The sequence below is a fragment of the Aethalodelphis obliquidens genome, unplaced genomic scaffold (assembly GCF_003676395.1).
Source record: "Aethalodelphis obliquidens isolate GAN/ISIS:26980383/991018 unplaced genomic scaffold, ASM367639v1 scaffold77, whole genome shotgun sequence".
Lineage (NCBI taxonomy): Eukaryota > Metazoa > Chordata > Mammalia > Artiodactyla > Delphinidae > Aethalodelphis > Aethalodelphis obliquidens.
Genome location: NW_020838021.1, coordinates 5,237,112 through 5,254,261, shown reverse-complemented (window position 1 = coordinate 5,254,261; position 17,150 = coordinate 5,237,112). Strand labels below are relative to the sequence as shown.

Here is a 17,150-nt window from a genome sequence, read left to right as displayed (position 1 = left end):
CCCCCAAGTGGCTCCCTCAGCACTACCAAGAACTTCCAGCCCCCCTTCCTCCCTACCTCCTACTCCTAGAGTGGCTTTCTACCGCAGGACTCTTCTTTTCGACTACCCTCGCTGAAGGTTTTCTCTTCCTTCCCTCGCCCCACTCTCCCTCGGGGCCTCTACGGAGACCCCCCCCCATGGGTGGCCCAAAATGGAGAACGCGGAGCAGCGCAAGATGGAGGCTCTGCTTCTTGGTGTAGTGTTAGATTTAGGTGCCTTTTCTCCGGCAGGCTCTTAAGCCTGGGAGAGCCCGAACTGGAGGTGGGGTGGGGTGCGAGCCGTAGTGGGGAAGGCCGGGCGGCCGCGGTTGGGGTGGGGGAGAGCGCGGCATCGCGGCGAGGGGAAGGAAGAGAGCAAAATGGTGGTGCTGGGAACCTAGGGGGGAGGGGAGGCGAGGAGGCTCGCTTGTGTATATTTGGGCCTCGGACCGAGGGAGGCGAGGGAAAATCTACTCTGATCACACCCCTCCCTCGTGCCCCCTCCCTTCTCCCTTCCCCTCCTTCCTTTCCTCCCTCCCTCCTCTCCCTCCCTCTCTTCCTCCCTTCCTAGAGAGGGAACAACATTCATGTGACGGGCCCCTCTGCTTCTCCCCCGCCCCATCATCTCCAGCGCGTGGTGGGGGAACTGCCGGGGAAAGCGATTGGCATCGATCTCTCCATCCCTTCCGAGGCCCGACTTCGGTCAGTTTTCTTCGGGCAACAATTTTCTGAATAGGTTGGGGTCTGGCGGTGTTGGCCCCCGCGTGCAGACCTTGCCCCGAAGGGGGCCCTGCCTGCCTGGCATGGGAGGAGGGGGGAAGGGCGGGAGTGGAAGGCTGTTTGTTGGGGGGTTTTGGCGCCACTTTTGTTTTAGTTTTAGTGCTGCTTTTCGTTCCCACCCCCACCCGCACTGTCTTTCTCAAGGCACGAACTGAGCTGATCCTTGCCCCAGGTAGGCAGCTTCTGCTTTTTCCCTCCACACTTTTATTCTTGCTTGGGGTCGACTTTCTTTTTTCTTCTCTCACGTACCCGGTGATCTGTGGACGGCGATTTTAGGACGGAAAGGGTCGGATGGGCCATGGGAGAGAGAAGGTGTGGGAAACAGCATCAAGTAGTTCCGCAAAACTTTGAGCCCCGTTCTCATTTTCTTCTGGCCTACATTCGTAAACGTATTGTTGATTTCTGCCCTTTTTTTCCCCCGTCGCGAGAATGTCTTGTTTTGCCTTTAGTTTTTTTATAAACCGCTGTACTTTCGACATTTAGTTTCCGCTCCCCCTTGGTGTATATGCCATTTTATTTTTAATCATGAACTGTAATGGGTTTTATCGTGTGATTTTTCGTGCTGCAGTGTTCAGCTTTAATTTTTAATATTGCATTAGTAGTTTCATCTGGTTTGTGAGACTTTCTCTTCTGTGGCCTAGAAATGTTTTATATGTTGTTGCCTACCGCCCCCCCCTCCTTTCTCTTGGATGTAGTTTGTTAATTGAGGGTCATGGTGTTTGATTAAATGGTTATTTACAGTTTACGTGATATATCTATTAGAAACTTTTGATGTGTAGGATTAGATTTAAGTAAACGAAGAGCTCGTGTTGGTTTGAAATGGTTCCTTAAAATGCGCGGGCCGCCCCCCCCCCCCACCGTAGAGCCCCATCTTCCCCTCACACTGGAGTGTAAATTCCATACCCCTTTTCTCCCACGGACCGCCGTATTTCACGGCAGCCACACCCTGTATTTGTCTCTGTGGATTGGGCTCATTATCAGCTTAATTTAGTGACTCTTAAACCACCATGATGGGACTTGCTTAAGCACGAAGCTTCTTTTCCTGTTTAGTCCTAGTGGTTAGTGTCGAAAGAGGAATAATCGAGGTTTCTTGATGAAACCTGGTGCGGTCCAACCTCTGCCTTTTTTCTGTTGTCTTTTTTCCTACTCCGGGCTGTTGGCGGTGTCAGCACCGCTGCTGGGGGCGGGGGTGGAGGGGAGAAAGAGTCGGGTTACCGAAGTGCGTCATTCCTGGCTCTAGCAGGGCCTGCTCGGGAGCTGCTGGTGTTTGTTACTGTCCTCGCAGCACTTTCCTGCCAACCTTCTCTCTCTGCGTATTGGTTAGGAGCAAAAGCAGGAGGCGGTCTCCTAATTCTATCTGTAGCCTAGCGCGTTGCGTTTAAGGGTATATGTGAACTTATTAAAAAAAATCGGCCTGGAAAGTGGATACATTTCTCTTTAATGACATACAATTCAGGTAGTTTAGACTTGATTTCATATATTTTCCAGTGAACGGTGGGGTAATTTTGAACATTTTAAACCACTTACGTTAAAATGCCTGTTTTTTTTCCTACATTGATATCAATCTATAATTAGGAATCAGAAGGACCAGTTAAGGCGTAAGTGTTCAGCGGTCTTTCAAGTGCTTGAACTGTAATTTTATGACACATTATGTTAAATAGTCTTTTTTTTTAGTTTTGAGCCAAGGTGCTACGTGAATGCAAGCTAATTGTAAATGTTTAAGTTCATTTTCATCACATTCTTATTTACCCTTTTAGACGTAATTTTAAATATGTCCTTGGGATCTTATTGGCTTTATCAGATTCTTAAAGATGGGTATTTCCCTGTTTAAAAAAAATCCGAATTCTTAAAAAAAATTTACCACCTAACAAGTAATTGTATAGGGTGGCTGTACAGTTACATTGTTAGATTCTTGACTTCTTGCTAGTCTTTGATACTTTTTTATCTTTGGATTTTTCTCTGTACATACTGAGCACAGTGTCTTCCTTTTAATTCTTTTCTGAAGATAATTGGGGGAGAGGTGGGAGGTAGAGATGAAACAAAAGTGGCCTTGAGTTGATGATTGTAGCTGGGTGATGAGTACAGGAGAGCTCATTGTACTATTCTCTCTACTTTAGCGTGTACTTGAATGTTTCCATACTTAAACAAAAAATTTGGAAGAAAAAAATTCAGATTGTCTTGCAATTTTGGTGTAATGACTTAAGTTTATATTTACATATTATTTGCCTGGGAAACTTGGCCTTGTGTATAAGTAATTACACAATGTCTGAATTACAAACTCAAAAAATATTTAAATTGAACCAGTATAGAATAAGCAAGATAAATGGTTATAAATTGGTTGAACTTTAAATGTTTGTAACTTAGTCTGAACGTGCTCTACTTTTAGTTTCTTTTTTAATCCTTTGAAAATAGGAAAATTCCATTAGCAAATTTTGTAAATTCTGCTTGGTGTCTATTTCATTAAGTTGGAGTTCCAGTGAGTCAGTATGAAAGGGATTTACTATTAATAGGAGGGGCTTTGGCAGTTGGAATAAATGACAGTGGAAGGGATTCGGGTGCCCTAGGGAGCATTCCTGGTAAGAAGATCGAGGTAGGAGTTGAATTCAGTTTCAGTATTTGGTGTTTAATGAATGGGTAGAGAAGAGGATTGGAAAAGAAATCTACTTCTTACCTGTTCTTTCCCACTGTGAAATAACTATAGCATCCTAAGGTATCAGAGACGGGCAGTGGGGGTGGGGTGGTTTTTTAAAAAATTGATCTGAAAATGAATGTTTACATACAAAATGAGTTAAAGCTCCCCTCCCCCCACTTTTAACCATCTGATGCCATAAATAGTTAAAGGTTGATATGTAAAATATTTTAATGTTTTATATTAAGAACATCTGACCATTACCCATCAACAGTAAAGTAAAAATGCGTTGCCATTAAAACCTTCAGTCTCCTTAATTAGTGTATTTGTAAATTGCTCCTACAAAGAATTTGTAGATCATTTGAAGTTAAGTGCCTTATTTTCTGCAATTTTGTGTTGTTCAGTGGCAGGTTTTTTCACCCTATAAGATGTATTTCTGAACATACGTCAAAGTTTTAAAGGGAACCGAAAATAATGGATATTTAACTTCTGTATTTGGCGAAGTGTGATCCCTAATCATTATTAAAGCAAAAATTCCACCCTAGGCTGGGGACAGACATTTCGTAATTGTTAATATTAGTCTGTTTGTATATTTCGTATTCATCACTTTAGCTTTAGAAGGATGTTAAGAGAAGACAGATTATGTATTTTGAACTCTTATATGCGAATAATCTTAAATGTTGAGGATTGTGACTTCAGATTTATTTTATTGTGAGGCAAGAGCTAAACTACTAAAGGAACAAACTATGAGTTTGGTAACTTTGAAGTCTATTTAGTTAGGTTTTTTTTTTTTAAAGCCCAAGTACTCAAGATTTTAATGAAATTAAATTATACATTATTTTTTCATTGTTTTCTTTTTGAACCTTAATGACGTTGGTGGTCTCCTGAGAACCTGTGAATTAAAATGGGTGGGTTGGGGTGGGGGACAGGCTCAGGCTCAAACTACCCTTTGGGAATATAGGGTTAGATGTGAATATACACCTTGGACAATTTAGTAATGCTTAATACTCTGCATGTTTAACTGATGCCACCCACAATTATGTGTGGGAAGGGAGTAAACAGTGAATAGCATATTCTTCTTTGGGTTCTTTATAGTAGATGGAAGACTTCAGTTTTTGCTGCTGCAAGTTAACTTTCGAGCTTAAAATTTACAGTAGATGGACGCAATGATCTATTACACCTCAATGGGATAAGGTTCATATCTTTAATGTGACTTTTTTGTCTCACATGTTAAAAAAACACTGGTCTTGTGTTAGTACTTTGACTTCGCTATTAGATTATTCGAAGACTTGAACCCAACAGTTTACTGTGTAGTGGAGCTCTATCCTATACCTATTTTGGGAGTTGGGGAGCATAGCAAAGGCAAGGGATAGTCCCAGTTATCTATGGGTGTCAGTATATATTGAAACACCGTTAATTATCAGAGAGTAAAGAAGAAACTTTAAAGATACAGATTATTTTAAGAGTTCTTTACACGTATTTTATTTGTGTAATTTCTACATTTGATACATATTTAGGACTTTTAATTTGTGGTTCAGTACTGCTCCTGTATAATAATTTTCTGATATCTCTGGATATCATGAGTGGTGGTTATTGCGTGTTCTCTTTGCCAAAGATACATGAGAAAACAAAATTGTCAGCTTGATATTTTTCAGTCTCCTGAGTTGCCTGCTTTGTATTTAATTTAACCAAATTTTATATTTTGTCAGTGTGAGTGGTGTTGCTTGGTGGAGTCTTAATTTTTGTATATGTGCATTTAAAAAAAAAACTACATCTCTTTAGCAGCTATGGTAATCTGCTACCTGAACTGTATTTTTTTTTCTGAACTGTATTTTTAATGTATGCTTGCTATAGTTCTATCTTTGCTACTAGCCAGAAGAAAACAAATCTTTACATATGGTTGGTCTAGTCTAGAGATTATTGAAATTGTTTTAAGCCCCATCCTCTCCCCCAAATGAGGGGAGGGTGAATAATGTTGATGATCTGTTCTTTTTTATTTTAATTGGAAAATACACGACTAGGCTTGATGAGACAAACTAGAGCGATTTCTGTAAACTCTGGATAATCTAATGTACACCTCAAAGGTAAAATTCCTTTATAAAAATATATTGTTCAATCTTTGCGATTGGCTCCCTACTGTATCCCTTTAAATTCTTCAGGAACACCCAAACACTGGTAAATATAAACAGCTTGTGATCGCAATAAATATATATATATTGTTTAAATTCTGTTGAATGTTGTTGGGGGGGAAAAAGCAGGTCCTATTTACACTTTTGCATGAATAACATTTGTTTTAATGGGATTTGACCTATAACTTGTTGAATCCTGAGATATTCTAAGAAACTCTTAATTTAGTTGCCATTTGAGTGACTTTTAAATGCCAATAACTGTACACTGTGTTTTAACATGTATTGTTTAAACTTCTCTGCTACCTTGCAAGATAGATGGTTGTCATTTTACAGATGGGGAAATTGAGGCTCTCAGAGAATAAATGACTTGTCACATGATAATAATTGACAGTCTGAATTCACACGCATATTAGCCTGGCCTCAAAACCTTTGTACTTTTTTGTTAAACTCAGTAGTTTCTCTTAACTGTGTTAGGTCTTGGGATATCTATCATTGAAAGCATGTATCTTTTCAGTGTTACAAAATGAAGATTTTTTTCACGTATAGTACAGGGTTAATGCAGATTTTTAATGTAGGGTTAGATGAGTTGCTGCCTGATGAACGGTCTAATTGTGTTTTATACTAATAGTTGAAATAAATCTGAGCTTTAGGTTTGTTTGAGTATGCTCATTATACAAAAATTTGTGGAATAATATATATATTTTTTTGTTTTAGATGGGATAATATGTTGAATTGTATTCTTAATTTTTGGGGGGTCATACTATGGTAGATAGAGTGGTTTCACTGATTTTTTTTTCTTTTGTCATTTAAGCTCTATATAGAATGGAGCTAAATGTGTCTGAGAATAGTTCCCCAATCATTCAGCATGTTTATCGAGTGATTTGAAAAGAGAATTTAGGTGACTCTTATAATTCACTGCTCTGATTGGTTCTGTAGGGTTTTTTTGGTTATTTAATGGTACCTTAAAAATATTTTCTTCTAAGTGTTAGTACCTTATCTGTTTCTACTTTCTATTCTAGTTCATCTTTTCACTTAATTAAAATTTCTTGTTCTTATTTTTTATCAGGTAATAGTTAATATTGCTGCCCTGGATTATTTGGTTCATTAGTGATCAGAATCTTGGTCTCAGCTTTCTTTGCTTTTCCTCTTTCTCCTTCCTGCTTTTCATAAACTATAACTAGAACTTTTCTAATCTGAAGGAATGCTAGATATCGTGTAGCTGGCCTAAGATAAATTAGTGGAAATGGGGTAAAACCAAAAATATTAGTGCTTTTCACAGCCATGAGTCAAATTTATATATTTTATGTTAATCATTTCCTTAACCTTTATTCTGTAGGAAATATTTTTTCCAGGTGATACTGTCTTCTACCCAGAGTCAATATTGAGTCTTTTCATCCATATTTTCCCCTTTGTAGTCCAAGAATACCACTGGTGTTCTACCACAGAATTATGCCCCAAGGCATCCATTGTATATAATAAATTAGTTTCTCTCCAGTGCATCTAGAAAGATACTAGCTATGTACTGTTCTTGGGAGAATTCAGGAAATTGTCACTCAAATCATTTTCTGAGTTCTGTGGTTAATAACATGAGGAACACTGGTTGAGAAAGGTTGCTAGAATATTAAGGGACTTGGTTTGATGTCAAACAAGGTTTTACTTTTCATGGTTTCTTTCCTGTCAGTAACCCTAATATAGCCTCTACTTAAAACTTAACGTTTGATAAAAAGTGAATGCAGTTGCTGATACTGCCATTTCTGTGGGATAAATTGGTCAGTGTTGATTTCAAGCAGTTAGTGCTACTTAGTTGTTTTAAATAATTGAATATTGAATTTGGGAAGTTAAATGCATAATTTCATTTGTAAAAAAGAATATTGTAGGAGCTCTGTTCATTATATTATTCAAAGCCTTTTATAAGAAGCCTTTGACAGTGACTAACATTAACAATAGGTAACACTAACTGTACTCTTACTGTGTGCTGGACACTATTACAAATGCTTTATGTGTATTAGCTCACTTAGTCTTCATAACCCTCTGAAGTAGGATGACCATATGATTTTTTGTTCAAACCAGGATACTGTTGAGAGTGAAAGGGGGCACTAAGTGGATGGCATGCTAGGATAACAGTATAAACTAGGACTGTCCCAGAGTAACTAGGATGTATGATGACCCTAATTAACAACTCCCACCCCTTTTTTAGAAGAGAAAACCAAAGCATAGGAGGCCAAGTAACTTGCCCAGTTAGTAAGTGGTAGGAAGAGATTCGAAACCCCTATGGAGATTTCTTTGGGCATGAACGTGATTTAAATTACTTTACACTGCCATATTCTTAGAGTTTGTTTTTACTCTTTGGAGGAGTTTTTATTGGTATGGGGTCGACAGTAAAAGACAAGATACAGTGTTTTTAAAAACCCAGTAGAATTTCCAGTTGGCTTTTTTCAAGTGACTCTTAAGACTTCAGTGATGATGTCTTAATGTTGAAAAGCAACTTCTCTGAGTGAGGTCCTCCTAAATAAAAACAGAAAACTCCATGATAACTACTTTTACTGTTTACATCTGTATTTGTTTTCCTTACATTGTTTAGACTCCCTTTACGGGTTTCTTAGGAGGAAATGTGAATTGTATGATATTTCATGGGGGCTCTTAGATGGAAAATTTCTTCTGAGAAGAAAGCTGAAAGAGACAGTTTTGTGACTAAGGAGAAGTAGTATTAGAAAAGAAAGAAAAAGGTCTAGTTTAGAGACTTATTCGAAGTTAAACTGATTCTGTACCATAATTTGAAAATTAAGTCTTTTGGAGATTGATGTGTCATTTCATAAAATTAATAGTTGTCTTTTATTTTTGGTGACTTTTGCAACTGCTTTGTATTCCCAGCCTGTTTGTTTGTGGTACACACACCCCCCCCAAATGATTTAAACATTTGGTGAAATGATTTCAGCATAATCACAGATTTTACTATTTTGTAAAATAAGATTTTTTTCCCTCTTTTTTCTTTTAGTGAGGGTGAGTAGTAGAGAGCTGATCTTAAGAGGACTTCATACTTAGCTATTCTAATATTTCATTGAGGAATTTGTTTTTTTTTCCGCTAGCTAGTTCACTTTTATAAGTTTTGTTGGCATCACTATCTTATAAACAACTGAGAGGCTATTAAGTAGGTCTATTCAATTCTTAAAGTCATTTGTTTAGTTCATTAAAGCCATCGTGAAGTTGGAAGGTGGGGACTGCATATCTGACCAGAGGAAGGAATTTGTGGGCCGCATAATGACTGGTAAACAAAAGGTTATTTTGTGGATTTGATTTATTATAGAAATTAATGCAGTTGGTATTTTTAAAAAGCTATTGCTGGGTTTTAATATGGGGCCCATGGATAGGGTGGAGGTGTGAGAACCCTGTGAAATTAATGTACAACATGTATAACTGCATTTATTCAAGTTTTCAAAAGAGTTCATTCGTTGTTTTTTCAGCTGGTACTTAAAGTGCCTTCAGGGATGGGATATACAGTGGTAAACTACATAGTCTCTGCCCTCAGTCAATGTTGTCAGTTGAGTTTTATCACCCCAAAAGGGTTAAAACTAACCCATTTTGGAAACATTATGTACTGGGATTACTGTATATTAAAGAATACTAAGCTAAAACCAATAGCCATCAATGCAGTTTTTTTATTATTTTTTATTTTTTTTGCGGTACGCGGGCCTCTCACTGTTGTGGCCTCTCCCGTTGCAGAGCACAGGCTCCGGACGCGCAGGCTCAGCGGCCATGGCTCACGGGCCCAGCCGCTCCGCGGCATGCGGTATCTTCCCGGACCGGGGCACGAACCTGCGCTGCCTGCATCAGCAGGCGAACTCTCAACCACTGCGCCACCAGGGAAGCCCAATGCAGTTTTGATAGTGTCCTTAATTTAAGATTAGTGACAAGTATTTAAAAATAAGGAGTACTCTGAAAAGCTTTGGGGAAAAATAACAATTAAGGACTGTTGATGTAGCATTGCAATGCTTCAGTTCAGTCTTCGGTGGTTGTTAATAAACTAAGTTAAAGAAGCCCATGATCATTCCCTGTAACCAGTTACTGTTATCCAAAGGTTGAGACCTTCTAAGTGATATTGTGCTTCTGTGTAAAAGAAAAAGAGGCAATCAACAATCACTCTGTTATATAGGACTCTTGTGTGTCTTTCTCTACCTCAAGTTGTAAATGCTTGCGTTTAAATAGGAACTTAAATTTATCCCTGCTTGTGTTTTGCTTTTTGACTTTGGATTCTTTGTTGGAGTGTTAGCTTGAAATGTCTTTGTAGCAGTATATGATATTCATTAAATTCATTCTCTACATACATATGATGATGTAGGTTTGGTATATTTAAAGTAGTATTTCCATTTCAGGACTGGGATGTATGATACTCTCTTTTCTTGGGTTTCTAACGTTTTTCTCTTTTCAAAAGCAAGAATATTTCCACACTCACCCATGTATCTCCTGCCTTGTAACTAATTTGCAAACTTTATGGTGGTTAGAATGTTACTACAAAGAACACATTTAATATTCTCTTACTAAAAAAGGCCTTTTTTGTGATTTAAAGAAATAGTATTAAAGATAGTTGGACATGAACCTTTGAGAATTTCCCTTCTATGCTAAAGAAGTAGAGAAAATGTAGGAAATATTAGCAAAGCCATAATATTTTTCCTTTGGGATATGTCCCTCCCTGTTTCCACCACTCATTCAGGCCAAAAGACATTCCTCAGACTTTATTCCTGGCAGGAGAATTGAGGAAGTGGTGGTAGCCATGGCTGGCAGGGAAGTAGAAGCTTGAAGGTATGTTTTTGAAAAGCAAATTTGTCAATGACAAATGGATTTTTCCAGTTTGAGTATATGTACTTTTTTGAGTTTTGGTTACATGTCAATGCATAAAGTGCTACTATTCATTGAGGAATATTCAGTGGTTGGATTCATATTTGGGTGTTCTAAATATACTTGAAAAATTTCAGAGGGATTATCTGGACAATACAGGATTATATTAGAAAAGATCGTTTAGTAGGGAATTAGTTCCTAAACCTTTGAAGTTAGACTGAAACAGTTATCCAGGTTGCTGCAGAAAAAATAGCAAACCTAACATGAGAGATAATTATTTGTGTGTATAAATATGTAATGTTTATATGTACAATATTGGTGAATATCCAAACTTATGTCTTATAACTAGTTTACCTTTTTCAGACAAGGGATTACGTTTTTATCTGATTTTGAATTCTTGTCTCATTGTGTAATATGTATCATGCAGATTCTGAAATGGTAATTAAAACCTTAGGTTTTCTAGGAAAGTAACCCTACATTATAATTACATTATTAATATCTCATCTTCAAGACCTGTATGTTGGAAGAGAAGTAGTCAATTAGTTTCCTCTAGTTGGCTTTGCATTAATGATAAACTTTGTGTATCTACAGGATATCATTTATAGGATCTACTACACAGCAAGGCTCCCTAACATTTAATTTTTATTTCTTAAAACAACCATGTGAGATAATTGGTGGTATTTTCATTTACTGAGGTTCAAAATAGTTAAGTGACTTGCTCACGTTCACTCAGCTAGTTAGTGGCAGAGCCTACTTTTGAATCCAGTTCTGCCTAATTCCAGCACACTTCTTTACACAGTGATACATTGCCTTCCAGTGGGATATTTATAGACTTGTGTAGTGATAACTTTTGGCGGGGGGGGAAGAGTAAGAGGGGGCAAGCATACTAACTTGATGAGACTGAGGAAGTTAGACTTCTCAAAGTAGAAAACTTTTGGAAATTAGGTAGGGGAAAGGCTTATTTTCTACCAAGAGCTGATAGGGAATAAATTATTCTCAGTCTGAAGTTAGATGTGATATGTTTCGTATTTTATAATAAGCATCAAATAACACCTAGAAGAGGGTTGGGTGGGGGAAGATGATAAAGTTTGTTACATTGAATTTGTTTTAATCCCCAGTAAAGTGACATCTGAATTAATTTTAAGGAATTAAACTTCTTATAAAATAAACTATGAAACAAAATGTTATCCAAAGCATTGTTGGCATATGTCTCACTAGTAGTGTTCCTACTAAAGGACAGTAATACTAACGGGAGCAAAATCTGATCAGGTAAATTGGTCTAAATCCAGATAACATCATGATGCTACTTTTATGTTCTTCTGTTCTGTTTTGATTTTCATTTTTCTCCAGCACCCTTTTCTGTTGCTTTTCCATCTCCACTATCTGTACAATTTCTAAAATTCTCCATGTAAAGTAGAACTGTTTTGATGATGATTTCCTTTTTTTTTACTTTTATACTTTTACTAATAATACTATATAACTCCATGTGCTAGGCACTGAAATAGAAGTGATTTCAAAAATAAAGCCATTTTATCCTCCCAGCAACTCTCTGAGGTAGGTACTGCTATTGTTTTCTGTTTACAGGTGAGGAAACAGGTGCAAAACAAAAAGGTAAAATTGCACAAGGACACATACCTAGGAAAGCGGTGGAGACTTGATGTGAACCCAGGCAATCTGATTAGTGTCCCATGTTCTTAGCACTACAGTACCATACTGCTGATTGTTGACATTAATATGAATGGTTTCCTCATCTTGGCAGTGTATTTATTTTAAGTCTTCTCTTTAATCATGAAGTATGTTTGCTCATCCTAATAGGAATTTTAGAGGTCAGCAGAGGATTGGGAAATTTTCTGATCCTCAGGTTTCCTAGCTATAAAATGGGTAATCCTGCATGCCTTATGTTATTATGGGGATTAGGTAACAATACTTTTCTGAGTGTTTTCTGTATGCCAGACAATATGCCTAGGGTTTTGCTGGCATGATAGACCCCCAGATAACTGTAATATTTTCATTTATTGAGTACATTCTGTATGTCAGATACTTGATGTAATATACTACTTTTACATCTTACATTGTATAGGGGATATTGTACTCATTTTACAGAAAACTGAGGCCTAAAGAAATTTAGTAATTTGCCCAAATATGTTCTCACCTCTCGGCCGTTGTATTTACTGTTCCCTCTGTCTGGTGCGGTTGCTTATTTCTTTAGGACATTTTGCTCACTCAAGTAATCAGCCTTTCAGTGAAGTATTCCTTGGCCATATCATGTAAAATATCTTTTGCCCCCAACACTTCCTTTTCTCCTTACTGTATTTCTCTGCATGGCTCTTTTCATTATCAAACATAGTTTTATGTGGGTTATCTCTTTCCCCGCCTTAGAATGTAAACCCATTGAGGGCAAGAATATTTGTCTTGTTCATTGCCTTAACCCCAGCACCTAGAACAGTGGTTGGGACATAGTAGGTTGTATAATATTTGTTGAGTGGATGCATTATGTGGTATCCTGAGACTCACTAGGCTTACTTGCAAGCTGATCCTGAATTAGATTGATTTAATCTTAATGGACCAAGATGGGCATTTTCCGAAACAGAGTTGTGATGAGGATTGTGCTTGGGGCTGTTTTGGGGTGGGAGTGGGGAGGCAGTGCAGTCTCCTGTTGTAGTTTTTAGAAGTCTGTTCTCATGAATTGCCTTGAATTCCGGGAGGAGTATGTGCCCTCAGGTCAGCTTCTAGGTTCTGTGAAGCCTTTTATCTCTTAGTAGAGGTCTGCTTTCCAGCTTCTTACTGTCTTAACTTTCAACCCCTCATTTTGCCTAAAGATTTGTTCATTGACCATTTATAGTGTATTTGTGATGTGCGCAGTGTGGAGCTGTGAAGCAGGGAGTTGGCTTCATACAGGAAGATTCCTAGCTTTGCCATGATATGTACATAAACATGTATGTATGGTAAAAAAAAAGAACTGCCATGTACTGAAACTTTAAATAATTGTTTTAGTTTTAATATTTTGATAGCACATAAAATCATTATTTTCTCATGTCTTGGAATTCATACCTCTTTCTTTCTGCTTCTCATAAAATTTGTTGCAATAATGTATGTAGTTGGAACATGGTAGTGATAATACTGAACCATGCTCTTGCACTTAAATGGTAGCTGATTTTTGAGAGAAAGACAAAATTGTATTTTTAGATATTTCAATCTTAAGCTGATATTAGCGCAACTGGAGTTCAGCAGATATAAGAGTAGGAGATAGACCTTAGGGATCCCTGTGCATACTGTACATTGGTCTTTAGAGGGGAGAAGTTATAAATAAAGAGGAGTAGAAGGCCAGGAGTGAAAACCTTATTATTAACTGGGTAGGAGGAAGAAGTAGGAACATTGATAGACTGGTCAGGGATATAGGAGAAAATCTAGGAAAATGTAGCATAAAATCCATAAGCATCTAAAATTTGAAAAGAATCCAGATGGCATGTTCTCCCATCTGTGAGATGATTTTAAATTGTATACAGTATAAAAACTGTTGTTTCAATTATGTCAAGATGAAATTATCTTTAAAGCTGATATAATCAATGGTTATCCTTATGTAGATTGTTTTCTTTGTGGCATCTCTTGGGAGTTGGGTTCTTCTTCCACCCTGGGTCCCAGGTTACCAGACTAAGCTGGGAAGTGGTCTGGGACAAGAAGGGAGGGCATATCTGGCTTATTGCATTCTGAAAAGTCAATGAAAATTTTACTGGAATTACTTTGTATGGAGCTGTGGATAATCAAAGAATTGATTGTACTTAAATATGAGTGGTATTAGATAATATACTGCAATTTGATGTCCTCTTCAAAATAGCTGTGAAAATTATGGTTGGATTTGCTGGAGTCTATTTTGAAAAGGAAAACCTTTTCTTTTTTTCCCTGTTCTTTTATATGAGATAAGTGTGTAGGCAACCACTTCACTTTTCTTCAAATTTTGTGGAAAAACTATCTTGGGTAGAAATAATGCCAGACGTGACTATCTTACAAAATTTTCTCACTTTTCTGCTTCTTGGGATAATATTTCAAAGGGAAATTATTGTTATCAGTCTAAAAAACTACTTATAATTCTACTTGCTTCAATCCAAAACTATTTTTTTCAAAACTATTTATTTTTTAAAATTTTGGTAAAATGTAAAATTTTACCATTTTAAGTATACAGTTTAATGGCATTAGTTACATTCACATAGTGGTCCAAACATCACCACCATCTATCTCCAGAACTTTTTCATCATTCCATAATAAAACTCTCTACCCATTAAACAGTTCCCTATCTCCCCTCTGCCCTCAAACAGTTCCTGGTAACCAGCGTTCTGCTTCGTGTTCCTATGTATTTGACTAGGTACCTCAGGTAGGAGGAAGCATAGAGATATTTATCCTTTTGTGACTGGCTTATTTTACTTAGCACATTTTCAAGGTTCATCCTTGTTGTAGCATGTGTCAGAATTTTCTTCCCTTTTAAGGATATATAATATTCCATTTCTGTATATACCACATTTTGTTCATTCATCCGTGATGGACACTTGGATTGCTTCCACCTTTTGGCTGTTGTGAATAATGCTGCCATGGACATGGTATACAAATATCTGTTTGAGTCTCTAGTTTCAGTTCTTCTGTGTGTATACCGAGAAGTAGAATTGCTCCACAAATATTTGAGTGTCTATAAGTGGCAGGCACTGTGCTAAGCACTGGGGATATCAGTGAACAAGGCAGGCCTGGTTCCTGCCCTCAGAATTTACAGTCTAGTAGGGAAAAAAGATATTAAATAAGCAGTTACAATTAAGTATGGTAAGTGTTACAAAAGGGCAAGTACAGAGTGCCATGTGTATATTTTATATGGTCGTAATAATGTATATATTGTTAAAGTAAAAAGAATACAAAACATCAAATGCTTTTTCATATTCTGATATCCCCTGCAGCACCTCACTCGCCAACCTACCACCACCCGGAAACTTTTTTGTCCCCCCCCACACACATTTAAAAATTTAATGCATCTGGAATATATTTTTGACTCTGATGTGACGTAGGGCTATTGTGCTGTTGTAGTCTATAAGCAGTATATATTTGGTCTTCTCTATTTCTGGCACAGAGCTCCCCAAACCCTTCGAATTTCCTCAGTGTTCGGAGTGATAGAGGTATCTTTTGTTGTATCAATAAGGTGACTTTTAGAAAGCACCTTAGGGTGGGGACTGGTTGGTTGCTAGTGAAGTCAGCTGTGGTTAGAGGGTTAGAACTTTCAGTCCCCACCCCACCCCCACTTCTGGGGGCATGGAATGCAATCACCAGTGGCCAATGATTTAATCAATCCCGAAGCCTCCATAAAAACCCTACAGGAAAGGGTTCAGAGAGCTTCTGGTTTGGTGAACTTATGGAAGTTTGGGGAGAATGGCGAGCTCCAAGAGGACTTGGAAGCTTCCTCGCCTTTTCCCGGTACCTTGCCCTGTATCTCTTTCATCTGGCTGTTCCTGAGTTCCTTTTACAATAAACTGGTGATCTGCTAAGTAAAATGTTTCTGAGTTTTGCGAGCCACTATAGCAAATTAATTGAACCCAAGGAGGGGTTCTTAGTGTCAAAAAAAAATGCACAACCTAAAAGTTGAGAATTATGTTTTATTTGGAGGAATTTCTGAGGACTTCAACCCGCAAGACAGCCTCTGAGATAGCTCTGAGGGACTGCTCCAAAGAGGTAAGGGAGGGGCCAGGATAAATAGGAGTTTTGCAACAGAAAACAGGTAGTTAGAACATCAAAAGACTACTGTTAAAGAAAACCAGACATTTCAAGTTAATGAATTTAGCACTTTTCTTGTATGGGAAGATGCAAGAGTCTGGGCTCATTGAAGTCATTCCTTTGATAGGCACCTTAACTATCTAGGGCCAGTATCCTGTTCTTTCCTGTCCTCAGTCCCCTCAGGGTGCACCGTTGCAGGGTGGCTGCTGTGGCTAAGGGTTTGGCAGCGGGAAGCCCCTTTGTCTCCATCCTGAGTTCCCTCAGGGCTCACCATCGGGGCAGCAGGTAGTGGCTGATGGCTTGATGGCCATAGATAGCATCCTTTGTTTGCTGATATGGCAGGCAACGTTTTTCATTCGCATTAAGAACCTCTAATTTATAGCCAGTTGGTCAGAAGTACCGGTAACAACCTGGACTTGCGACTGCCCTCTGAAGTGGGGTTGGGCTGGGGCAGTCCTGTAGGACTGAACCCTTAAACCTGTGGAATCTGATGCAGTCTCTGGGTAGACAGTGTCAGAACTGAGGTGAATTGTAGAACTCCCAGCTGATGTCTGGAGAATTACTTGGTGCTGTATGAGATATCCCCCCACCCCCTCACCCCTGCCCGCAACACAACATTGGAATTGGGTCTCAGAACCAGTTTAGCTCTACACATTTTTGTCTTTTTGTGTGTGTGCCATACCATCAACTACCTAATTATTTTCCTTGCTGTACATTTGTCTCTTTCCTCCTCTGTTTTAGAAGGCACAGCTTCTATGAGTAACTTTGTCTTTTCCCCTTATCTAGTTATGTCCAGCAGTGGGATCATGCTGTCATTGAGTATGAACTTTTTGAAGCTCCTTGTAACTGAAGGTGTGTTGTTTTCCAGTAGGGTCGTACCTACCTTACAGTCCCACCGTTGCTGTCGTGTATGGTAACCACATTATCCCTGCTTTGGAGATGTTATTTTATTTTATTTTTTTGCGGTACTCGGGCCTCTCACTGTGTGGCCTCTCCCCTTGCGGAGCACAGGCTCCG

General features: G+C 38.4%; 1 protein-coding gene across 5 annotated transcripts in view; it reads left to right on the top strand.

Moving 5' to 3' along the window:
* The window catches only part of STAG2 (STAG2 cohesin complex component), a 115,667-nt gene that overhangs the window by 484 nt on the left and 98,033 nt on the right, over positions 1-17,150 (top strand). Inside the window, exon 1 of one of the 5 annotated variants that reach the window (XM_027092368.1) lies at positions 445-719. The exons of the other annotated variants lie outside the window; for them this stretch is intronic. The gene's annotated coding sequence lies outside the window, so the exon portion shown is untranslated. Of the gene's footprint in view, positions 1-444; positions 720-17,150 lie in introns of those variants that run through there. 5 annotated transcript variants of the gene reach the window in all.